Here is a 9,436-nt window from a genome sequence, read left to right as displayed (position 1 = left end):
TTATATACAACTGCCTATTTCAAGTAACTAGACAGTTCTTCCTGTCTGTTGGTGTTATATCTCTCTCTCAACATCAGGCTGAAAGACATGCCAAATTTCAAATCCAATTTGAGATGGTTTAGCTGGTCACCCTGCAAGGTCATGCTGGTTGACCAGCATATCAACATTCAAAACACAGCATATGCTCTTTTTGCTGGTGACCAGCTATGCTTGTGTGTGCTGGTTTTCTATCAGGGAAAACAAAAACTGTCCCATTGCTCATGGACTAGACTATACCATAATGAAACATCTTTTCTGTAAAGTGTGAATGTCCCCCTAGACCATCAGGCTCTCCGTCACACACAAAGAGATCTTATCGATAGTGGATAAAGCAATAACGTTTGCTTTGTTAGCTCATACGGCTGAAAAGAAAATGCTCGGTCTATCATTAGTTTGGCCCACGCTGCCCCCCTTAGGCTGGATTATGTCATAACGAAGTGTCTTTTCAATACTGTGTGAATGTCTCCCTGGGCCAGGCTCTATGACACACTGGTCTGAGGGCAACATATTGATAAGGGATAAAGCAATAACGTTTGCTGTGTTTGCACTTAAGGTTGAAAAGTAAAACTCCCAGTCTATCATTAGTGTGCCTCCTTTCACTGTTAACACTCACATTAATCCACTCTCACCTTCACTGCCAGCTCCTCTCCTGCGCTTGCCCTCTTGAGCGAGCAGAACAGCTCCCTCCTGCAGGGCGACCTGTCACTGTCCCGCCGGCCGCCACGCTCCGGGATATTGAACGGTGCATGTCGGCTTGGCTGCCCTTGTGGATCGCGCCATTAGTGAGTGTACTCAAGCAGTGCAGTGACGTGGTCGATCGAAACACTCACAGCCCTCGAATCCACAACAATAAACACGTACATTCTGTCCTACACCCTTCGCTATCTACAGTACTGAGGTGACATGCACAGAGGCTGCAAGAATGGCTCTGCTCTGAGAAGATGGCAGACCAGATCAAGGCATAAACACCCTATTGAGTGCTGTGGGATCTCTACGGGGGTGGATGCGGTTTTGTGGATTTATTGACCTAAAACACTCGAAGTTAAGCCACCAATTTAAGCCTTACCTCTTTGCTCACATCCTCACACATATCTTCCCCCCAACTGATGTACTGCAAGCTCGATATGCCCTCAGAGACACCTTCACTCCAAAAGTTCTCGCTCGCCTGATTAACAGAGCAATGATTTTCTGTCAGCATCTCAAAAAAGATTATTCAGGAATCTGCTGGATCAGATAATTGTTAATGACAGCAAAGATTTTTCTATTTATCCATCAGTTTGACATTGCTCAAACAAGCTTGACCAATACTGAATTATGCATGTATTGCATCAAAGACCTGATGACAGTGACAAGTCTATTCATCAGCCACTTCCCGTCATGTGTATGTGAGGATAATGAAGCCAAAGAGAGAACATTGTTAATGCGGTGGTTGAACTGGCCCTTTAAGTACAGAATCAATATAGTGGTAGAGCATCCCACTGGTGAACTCTCTATAGAGATGACTCTTTCCATTACGTTACAGCTTCTGAGACCTGGATGATTCTTGAGGTTTCATTCATGGCTACATCAGCAGGCCTCAAGGTCATTGTGTTCAGGTCACCTTAGCTTAGTATCAGGGTAATTTCTGATGAGTTCCATTGTAGCTTTTAGTGAAAAGAGAGCCATTAGGTGTTACCTTTAGTTGACCTAGCCATGCTCCACCCACAGATATGTTCTTTTGCATCAGGTGGGACATGTTTTACAGAACATTGGCAAAAGCATAATGAAAAATGAGCTTGTATGGTAAACTAAGTCGTATACTCTTATAAAAGACAATGGTTCTATATAGAACCATGAACACTCAAAGAACGATTTGTGTGCTTAAAGAGTTCGTTGGATGGTGAAATGGTTCTTCAGATTGATGGAGAATGTGTTGTATTTGGTTTTATAGAGCACCAAAAAGGGGTCTGCTATTGTTATGATGTCAAGCTTGTAATAATAGCAGAACCTTTTTGGTGCTATATATTTAAGGCCGTAGGGCAGAGGTGGTGAACTCAGGGCTGGCGTCCAGCACGGTTTGCTGAGTTTCCTGCTCTGACACAACAAGCCAACCTGGTAATCAACTGCTGAGTTGAGTCAGGTGAAGCTGAGCAGGAAAACCATCAAACCTCACAGGAATCTGGCCTTCAAGTTCCCCCACCTCTGCTGCAGGGGTTCCCATTTTTATTTTGGCATTTAAAGGGAAGGATCAGAGTGCCCTCTATGAAGATCGCATGAGTACAGACCCAGCAGTGGTCTCTTACTTGAGATTCAGGCTAGGACCAAGCAGAGCACAGGGGTTTGTTTACAGCTGTCTGACCAACATGGTGGAGTAGAAGATATTCAGTTTTGACTTAACATGCATTTGTTTATGAATTGAACTTCTCGTTGATCTGCATTATGTTTGTAATCTGGAATGAACCATACAGTGTACATACAATACCTGCATACGAGGCGCAAGTCTACCAAATGCTTTTAAACCTCATGGTCTCTTGTAATACACATCTGCACAGTGTGCAGACTTGGAGGTAGATTACAGGACTTATGGACAGCTCTTCATGTGCTAAAACTTCTCAAGATGTTGAATAGGATTGATGTCCACCACAAACAAAATCAGCAAGAGATATTTAAGATCAAGATGCCTGAGATGAAAAGCTTGTCTTGATGGCAGTGTGATTATTGTGTTTCTTCACATTTAATAGATCGTGTCACCTCTTCTTGTTTATTCCAGCTGGAAGAGGAGATGGTGTGTAGAGGTCTGGCTGATGTTAACTGAATGTGACAGAGTTTTCTAAGCACATTCCATCTAGCTGTCCCATTCTAGCTTTGGTATACCATTTTACATGACAAAATGTAATGTCGCTCACTCAAGCTACAAAGCCACGCTGGGGTGGGGCGTCGGGGTACGTTGGCACCTCTGAAACGTTTTCACAAGTGCAGCTGTCTGCTGCCCTGAAGGAGGGCACTAAATGAGGTCAAGCACAGTTCCTCTCAAGGGGAACTGAACTCAGGACTTGAGTGCAGGAACTACATTTCCCATGAGGCCCTTATTTACTTAAAGAGGGAGCATACTTGTGGGAAAATTTCTACAGGTTGCTGGAAAAATGGAAGGCGTAGCTGGGTCTGCAAGGCTTTATTTAACCATTTTTAAGTTAAAATTCTATTACGCTGCTGGGCTTGAATCAATCTTTTTTTGATGTATGCCTGTTTTATCTTTGGTGTGTGTGCATTTGAGCTCCAGTTTGGGCGCACACCTGTCATCCTAAATCAATCATCCTGCATCTGTTTGTTTAGCCCAGAGCCAGTCAGATGCAATAAACCAGTTATTCATCCTGTCACATCCACCTCCTGCTCTCTCTCAGTCTCTCTCTCTTGCTTTCCTTTATCCTTCTCCTATTAGCTATTCTTACACTCTCCATCTTTCTTTCCTTTGCTCTCCCTATGCTGTGGATTTCAGTATCAAACATTTGTCTTCCTTTCCTTTCTTATTCTTATGCATCTTTCTTTCTCTCTCCATCACTGATGTGATCAACCATGTTCTGCACTTCTTCACTCAAACATGGCCACTTTTCCTTCTTTGTAAATACTGAAAGTTTTTACTTTTTCCCCTGTTTGTCTACGGAGTGCTCTAAATTACATGAATCAAATTTGCATGTGGATTGGACATACAAGTATTTTAGTTCACTGTTTTATACATGCATGTGCGAGCAACTTGTTTTTTTCAAGTACACTATGTGTTAGTAACAACACATTTACCTAGATGCATTTGTGTATCCACAACAGATAATGGCATCTCAATTCCAAAAATGTTTGAACAGTCTGTGAAATGCCAATGAAAACAGAAAGCAATGTTTAGTAAATTCTGTTTGACCTGAATTAAATTGAAAAAAGTACAATAAACAAAATGTGATGTTTTACCTTTGATGTTTACCACTGCATATCAGTCCAGTTCGGATGAGCTCAAGCGCAGAAAAGTCAGAGGCGTTTCTGGTAATTGTTTACATATGACTTTCACTGTGTAACGTACAGTTTTAACCTGCATTTGTGAATGCAGTGAAACATGATATTTATTGAGAATGACTTATGAAAGTGTTCGTGAGCCCATGCGGTGATATCCATCACAGAAACACACCGATTTTTTCCCATCTGAGGAATTGAAAGTTGTGGGCATTCAGTTGTGGTTTTTAGCTTTGCCTTTTACAAACAGAGATTTCTCCAGATACCCAGATTTTTTTATGTTATTATGCACCGTAGATGGTGAAACCCTTGCAGTTGCTCTTTGAGGAACATTATTTGTTGGATTATTTGCTGCTGCATTTTTTGGCAAAGTGCTCCATGAGCAATCCATCCTTGCTCATAAAGGACTCTGCCTTTCCTGGATGCTCCTTTTAGATCCAAGTATGATTGCATCAGCTGTGTGATTTCTGAACATTTCACAACATTCCTAGTCTTTGTTTAAATACAGATCAAAGTGGATTTGCAAATTACTGCTTTCTGTTTTTATCTGCATTTCACTTACTGTCTCTTCTTTTGGAATTGAGGTTTGTATGTTAACAGATAACCCGGTGTCTCATTAATTAACACATCATTTTTTCTAGTACAAATTCAGCGCATTATACTGCCATTGTCATATCTGCACTCTCTCTGTCTCTGTCTATTTCTCTCTCTCTCTCTCTCTCTCTCTCTCTTTCTCTCTCTCTCTTTCTCTCTCTCTCTCCCCATCTGTCCTGGACTCCTGCTGGTAGTTAGAGTGTGTGTATGTGTGTCTTTCACAGTTGTGCAGTTCTCTTGCCATTTTGCTCGTCTGCAACACATATCATGCCAAAACAGAGAACATTTGCTTCCTTTCGTCCATTCTGGAATGAGAGAGAGAGATAGAGAGAGAAAGAGACAGAGAGAGCGAGAGAGAGAGGGTTTCAGGCGCTTCACCACTCCAAGGATTTGGCTGAGGAAGAAGGAAGTGAAGTCTCATGCCTTCACTCCTGAGTCTGGCAATAAACACTGAGCTTAAAGAGCCGTTCTTCTGAAGAGCAGATCTGTATAATGGGCAGAGAAAAGAGGAAGAGCAGAGAAATGAAAGGAGTGCAGAGAGATAAAGGCAAATAGAGAATAGAGAACTGTTGTATTGTTCTGCCAAAGAGGCATAGAGAGAGAGTGGGACACAGGGAGGAGAGAGAGAGGGAGAGGGAGAGAGAGATAGAAAGAGAGAGGTGTAGGAGACAAAGGTGTGTTTGGACCGTGTCTAATAATAGTGCGGTGTGATGTAAGTGGGGGCTCCTGCCGCGCTGGGTGGGATTTGGGCGTCTGCTACGGTTCAGAAAAGGACAACAACACGGCCCCTGACCACAGGAACCTGGCACAATGCGTGTGTGTGTGTGTGTGTGTGTGTGTGTGTGTGTGCACCCTACTTGGAAGCACTCAACATATTAATATTTTTGTTAATATATATAGTAATAAATATGTAGCTTTCAACATTATATACTACAGTCAAAAACATATGTAATAAGCCTGGAACATTAAGAGGTTAAATTAACAGCAAGAAGAAAGGAACAGGAAGATATGATTAATTATATTTTGCTTAATTATATTTTTCTAATTATTCTCTAATTTTTCTGTGAACATCTTTGCTTGATATCTTTATTTGCTATTTAGCTGGCTACAAGAAATATTTGGAGGCTGTGATTACAGCATTGCAGCCTTACTTACTTATTTACTTAGGGTGTCCAAACTTATAAACGCTCTATATTTTATGTTATATATATATATATATATATATATATATATATATATATATATATGAAACATAACAATACTCTGTTTATTGTAGCCAGCTAACAGTCTTTCTGTTCTTGATGTAATATTTGTTATCACTTTTCCTTGCAGAACTCTACTAGTTCAAAAATATTCATAGATTGTCTTGCATTTGTCTGAAATCTAACTACAGGTCCTCATTAAAGTACATTTCCTATTCCAAAACCTTTGTTTTTTGAAGTAGTTCAGTGTTGATTATGATGTGTGTTTTAGACCATTGTCTTTTTTGTAATATCCAACCTCGTTTCTCCTTCAGTTTCTTCATTGACTGTGGGACATTAGTGTAAAGGTTTTGTAGATACTCAAAGAAAGTATTTTTTTTTTCTTTTTTTCTATCCCCATGACATTTCTATACAACCCCAAAACACTATAGATCCGTCCCCATGCAGAACAGTTGGCAGGGTGTTCTTTTCATCAAATGCTGCTCCTTTAGTGATTGTGGCCAAAGAATTCATGTTTTCTTTCAGCAGAGCACAGTACTTGTTTCCAAAATGCCTCTTCTTTATCCAAGTGTTGTGTTGCGTACATGGTTGGGATGTAACGGAATACAAGTATTGGGAATATGTTTTTACAAAACCTACAAAACTCAAGTATTTATATTCAGTCCATATTACATTTTGCAAAGGCAGTGTTCAGAAAACAGAATACTTTTAACATTCCTGGGAGAACATTATTAGAATACTTACCCACTAAAAAAAAAACATACTTCAAAAGAAACACCATCAGTGCTTGTTTATTAACTATTTTCAAATCAGTGCACAGCATGAAGCAAACATGCTTGTTAGACAAATTGTACAGGGCAACTCAATAAACAGCTTCTCTACAAACACTGATCTTCAGTTCCTACTAAAGCCTGAGTAGACTGATAAATCAATGTGATGATCAGTCATTAATCTCTGTGTCACTGAGCTCTGCTAAAGCCTGAGTAGTATGCAACTTCATGATAAATCAATGTGATGAGCCAGTTATTTATCTCAGCATTACGCAGCTCTTTTGAGGGATGATCAAACTCCTAGTAGCATGGTTATGTAGTTGATGTTTGAACAACTGCACAGTGGACAAATGCATGATTATTCTCATGCTAGCCAAATCTTCCTGTAGGTCCTGGGCAGTGATGTGGGGGTTTTTGCTTTGCATACCTGACCAGTCTAAGAACATTTTTTTGACAGAGATTTTTCTTGGTCTTCCAGATTTTGTCTAGACTTCAACAGTTCTCCTTAACTTCTATCCTTTAATGAAATTTCAGACAGTGAAAATGACAAGCAGGATATGCTTATATATGTTTTGTGTTCTTCTTTTACTTTATAAGAGTCAATAATCTTTAGTTTCAGATTCTCAGTCATTAGCGCACACGAGCCTATGCCTGTTTAGTGTAAGCACAAACACCCTGCTAGGGTTGAAGGCTCACAGAATTTATTAAACACTGCAGTTGTCTACACATGACTTAGATGAATGCATAATGAGTCAAATAAGCTTGACACTAGTAGACCAATATGTTAAATTCAGCAAATAAGAAATAGTAGTGACTTCTTTTCACTTAGAAAATCATCAACAAAATGTGTCAACTGACTAGGGATGTAAAACCTTTGCATACAACTGTATGAAGAGTATCGTTCCAAAATGTTGGATATCGATTTGTGGTGTTTAATTTTGAATATAACTAGTTTTTGAAAAGAATAACAGCTGCCGCATGCATTTATAATGCATCTATAATGCTTTTTGTAATGAAACGCACACACATATATCATAATAATATCAAACTCGACAACAAAATGTTTTTTTTTGATGTTTTAGTATTTCAAGAATTTTAGGAACAAATTATGTACTTCTAAAGACTGTTGCCATGCTATCTGCTTTGAGATTTTTCATTTTAGAATTCTTTTGCAGCTCTATTAAACTTTAAACATCTAAAATTTCTTTTATTTTTTTTTCTTCTTTTTTTTTTTTTTCTCTGTGAATGATATGAAAGCTGTGAAGTTGCACAGGACTAACATAGTAGCAAGGGTGTCCATTTAAGGTGGGGGGGTGTGTTCCCCACCAGATTTTTGATATCTGTATTTTTTATATTTTTATTTTATAATTATTTGCCGTTTATTACTTTTTTATAATACATAGTTATGGTCATTTTATATTATGAGTCAAACGTGTTCTTCTAATTATGCCATAAATCATCCCTTAGAAAGTCACCCACAGTGTTATTGGTTTCTTTCAAAAGTTGCGGGATGAAATCAGTTTGCAGCAGCAGGTACAGACGCACACAGCACTCTGTGCTGAACGGGTGATGATCTGTGTGTTGTTTAATTGGTTAGTAGACCATCAGTCCCCTTTTCAAATGAATGAAATAAACAATTACGTGCATTTGAGAAATACATAGTTTGCTTTGAAAGACAATAGGCTATGGCTAGTGCCAGCTACAGTTAGTAGCCATCCCTCAATCTGGTTGTTTACCCTTCCTTCGCTAGCTAGTTGTGAGTAGCATAGCATCCTATTCAGGGACGTCAGAAGTGGGGGTGCTGGGGGGCTGCAGCACTCACTGATTTCAGGACTGCCACTGTTAAAAATAATAATAGTAAAATGTCAAGAATAAATGTTCTTAACTTTCTAATAATTTGAATGTAGTAGAGATCAGTAGAGTGGAGTTTGTATTTTTCTGTTTTCAAAACCTGTAGTAGCCCAGCTTTGTTTACCGTAGCTAAAAAAAAAAACTGGCTACATGGAGGCGTCGCTTAAACACATGCAGGTTGAGGTGCTAAGAATGAAAGTCTATGCAGAGTTACAGGCCAGTTCTGAACCCCAAAGCATCCTTATATTGTTTTTTTTTAAGTTAAAATTAATAAGCTATAATAACGTTTTATCAGCCGTTATGTCTTCCACTCTGTGTGTGTTGCAGCGTTAAATATCACCGCAAGACTGAGGGTGTGACACAAGATTACCTTCACATATCAACAATCTGATTGGTCGCTGTTCAGCTCATTTGCATAAAGTTCATCCAGAAACAGAGAGCAGAGAGAGGATGTGTCAGTCAGGCTATATTTATTCATTGTTATCTCTGGCTTCATTGTAGCGCTAACTAACTAAATAAATAAGGCAAATCATTTTGCATGACGTCAACAGTCACGTCCCATATACCCTGTTTAAAACTTCAGCATCCCCAACTTAAAACACCTTCCCGCGTCCCTGATCCTCTTTAATATCGATGGAGGACAGCTGTGTGAGCCTCATAGCAGTGAGCAGTCTCATCTGTATTAATGCTGCTTCCTATGCATTGTGTTTGCAAATACAGCTGTTACCATGTTGGCAGGGTCCTTTCATCTGAGGCTTTATTATCTATGTTCTCTAAATTAGTTTGATTGTGGAATCTTTTTATGCACAAATAATTATCTCTAAAACAAATCTCTAAATAAATATACCCTATTAACTCTAATATAAAGTGGGAGATTACTGGGGTACAAAAACTAATTTAGTGAAGTAGTGAAATAATCCCCCCCACAGTCTTTAAAAATATATATATCAAATGGCAGAAAACTGCATCATTTTCTCTTTTTTTCTGGGGAAAACCCCCCATGCC

Source organism: Colossoma macropomum, unplaced genomic scaffold (genome assembly GCF_904425465.1).
Source record: "Colossoma macropomum unplaced genomic scaffold, Colossoma_macropomum, whole genome shotgun sequence".
In the NCBI taxonomy this organism is placed as follows: domain Eukaryota; kingdom Metazoa; phylum Chordata; class Actinopteri; order Characiformes; family Serrasalmidae; genus Colossoma; species Colossoma macropomum.
This window is presented reverse-complemented; position numbering follows the sequence as displayed.